Source organism: Rhagoletis pomonella, unplaced genomic scaffold (genome assembly GCF_013731165.1).
Source record: "Rhagoletis pomonella isolate Grant_MI unplaced genomic scaffold, Rhpom_1.0 Rhpom_scaffold_00006, whole genome shotgun sequence".
Taxonomy (NCBI): Eukaryota; Metazoa; Arthropoda; class Insecta; order Diptera; family Tephritidae; genus Rhagoletis; species Rhagoletis pomonella.
Genome location: NW_023458560.1, coordinates 20,414,729 through 20,418,324, shown reverse-complemented (window position 1 = coordinate 20,418,324; position 3,596 = coordinate 20,414,729).

Here is a 3,596-nt window from a genome sequence, read left to right as displayed (position 1 = left end):
CAGGTAGTATCAGTAGAGCAGCTGATTTGATTTATTTTCAAATTATTTGGTCTCGAAAATGTCAAAAATTTTTAATTTTTTCTCACAAAAATTCTGAATTGTTAAAATCCATTTGCATGTGAAACCTTTTCCCATACAAAACAAGCGATTGAATAGCAGCTTTTGGAACGTTCGCCCAACTCGGCAGCACGACCGCTGATTACTGGGCCTTGCAAAGGATGGACCAATGCTTCGAGAAGCAAACAAATTTACTAGGAAAGAAAGTTGCATCAATTTTTATTTTTTCCAATTTCAATTTTTTATTTTTTATAATTTTTTGTATTTCACATGGCACGCTTTGATTTAGAAGAAAAAATTCAGAACAGTTTTTTGACACTTTCGATACCAGAAGCAACAACAAAATACACGCAAATGTTGTTTTTGTTCTACTGATACTACCTGTTTAATGTGCCTTGGCTACTGCCATAGAGGTTTGCGTATTTTCTTTTATTTTCTTTTGAAAGAAAGAAACTGAAGTCGATTTAAATTCAATTGAAACTTTGTAGGAGTGTCTATTTAGTTATACATATATGTATTTGTATAAGCTAGTTGGTAAAACAAAAAGCTACTAATAATGAGGAAATGCACTACAGTACCTCGAATGAAACTTTAATAGCATTTGAAGTTACACAAACTTCAAAAAGAAACGACTTTTAAATGTTCTCTTTTTACTTGTATGAGTATGACTTTATTCAACAGAAAACCAAACCAGATTTTAAATGCCATTTGAATAGTAAATACGAAGGTATAGTACAAGTGTACTGACACTACGCAAAAGGTTGCCACAGTGAAACCATTTATGGAAGGATGGAAACAAAGTCGCTACAAATCAGCGGGTCATTGCTTGCATGGTTGTTTTTCGGTGCTTACCCACAGTTGTTCCGCAGCAACTACTTATATATAAAAATTTCGTATACCATAGGATTTTAAATAACAGTTCATATTTAACAAAAAAACATTTACGGAGTTTGCAAGGTGTCGTATTGACGTATGTCGTAAAGTTTTTAACGGCAAAATAAACTATTTGTCAACGGTGTGAGATTTCATATCACGACTTCTATTGTAGCTGCCGAATTCCTTAAATATAGTTGTAGCCGTTAAAAGTATACGACAGTATACAACACCTTATGAACTCCGTAATTATATATATATATTATTTTTTTTTTGTTGTTGATGCTTTCTGATGAACGAATTTCAGGTATACCGCCGAAGCCGGGTTGCTTCCAAACCGAAATTGAAAAGGGGTGACGGAAACTTGTCCCAGAAAACGTTATAATTTATTTATATACATATACGCTATATTACACTAAAGTTAAAAGATAGCATCATTTAGACTTGTTTTTTCTCACCAAAAAAAGTTATTGTTTTTTCACTGGATCTATAAAATTTATTATATTCTAAGACCACAGCCAAAATATGGGATGATTCCACCGTCACCCGCATTCCATTCGAAGTAAAATTTTAAGATTAAAAGTCTAATTACGTCAACAATTGCAGGTTTCAGCTTGCGTAAAAGAGTTTACTTATCACAGCCATACATAGCTCATCGGGTGGGGTGGGTCTTTCGCTCTCGCCTCACTAGCGCTACCTTATCAAAAAAGTTTAAGTTCACATGCCGAATATGTGGAAGAATGAAGGAAAACAAAAAAAGGAACGAAAGTACGAAAAGAAAGAAAGGCGGAGTCTATCCACCCTCTTCAGCGTTCAACCGACGCGAAGCCATGGGCGTTGTGTTGACTCCTCTCACCTTACAGCGCCCCCTTAACCTGAACATATTCGTCTGTCAGTCATACAGTCATCCTAAGCCGATCTGTCTATTGTCCGTCGTTACCTTCAAGTCCCCTCTTACGCGCAAGCGCAACCCATACACCAAAAATAATGAAAGTTAATGCCTCGTTTCAATTGCATCCATGACATCAAGCATAATTCATATTGTTTTATTAATTACTAATTTGACAATTCATGCAAACAAAAAATTAAACTTAATTATTAAATCCTAATCTATCCGGGTTTAATTCAAATTCCCTTGATTATTAGATTCTTCTCAAACATAAGGTATGTAAACATAACTAAGTTGTATGCATACTTATATATGTAAATTTGTATGTAAGCGAAAAATGTACAAACATACATATGTATGTAAATAGCAACGTGTATGTCAAATATAATTAACTGAGATAGTGAAGAAAGTGATAAAGGGGCAGGAAAAAAACCATTTACATTAGGGCTATTCGCGATCCGGTGCAAATGGCCTAGCATCATTGCATTGCAAATTTGTATTGCAAATTATTTGCAATACACAAACAAAATACACGCATTTGCATTTGTCATGGCTTGGCAAATTTGCAATACCGAAAATCCATAGCATAAAAATGCTATGCATTGCATTCATAAAGAAAACCAAAGCTGATGCACAAAAATTGTTTTGCAAAAGCTTTACCATGACAGTTTAATAAAGGTCGCTCACAATCCATGGCATATTTCTGCAATTGCATAAATTTGTCAGCTCTTATGCACCGAATCGCGAATAGCCCTATTAATTTTGGTGATTTAAGTGCACTAAGAACGCGACCAGTCAATGCTAAACCGGTTTTCGGTATAGCTACCAATAATCACTCGCATATGCCTACAGGAATACCGCGATAATAAAAGCTATGTACATACCCTGCAGTGAAACCCCAGACTAGTCAGGAAAAATATTAGTTTACAACTAGAATTTCCTGACTGAAACCGAACTAGTTCGAAAATGACCAGACTTGTACCAAGTCCAAAACGATTTATTCATGCCCTGTTTCATTTGTCTTCGACAGTTTAATACAATAAAGTACACAAAATATTATAACTTTTATTTGGGTATATAGTAAACCATTAAAGCGAGTACGTATTCAATTATACCAGACCTGTTAAATAATGATTAATATTGATAATGATTATTAATTAAAGCATGTTTTTCCTGGATAACCGTTTAATGGTTAAGTATCGATATTAGCATTAGCATTAGTTTATGATTAATAATTAATTACTTAAAAAAAGTTAATTAATTCATTAATTTTAATTTCATAATTTCATAATTTAATTTCATTTAATTTCATTTAATTTAATTTTCAACTATAGTTTTGCGATCAGTTAATCTTGAGAGCCGAATACGGGACAACCAAAATTTTGCAAATTTTTTCCACAACAGCTTACAGATCTTAAAGCCTTCTTTAATGATCCTAGAAATCTTCTTCAATGATTTGTGAAACAGTATCCTTTCACAAATTTGTAGGATAATTTTCTCGAGATTTTTACCTCGTAAAATTTGTTAAAAAAGTTCGTTAAATTTTAGTATAATAAAGTGCAATTTTAAGTCGCTAAGGCTTACCGCTAATTTTTGGCATTTTTTATTTTTTTTACGGTGTTATGCATATTTTTCATCCAAAGTAAGTATGTTCAACCATTTTTTTGAAAGAGAAGCAAATGAGCAGCACTTTCCACTTGCGCTTTATTATACTCAATTTTAATAATTTGCAAAACTGCAAACCATATTTTTCCTAGAGATTCCAATTAAAAAGTTT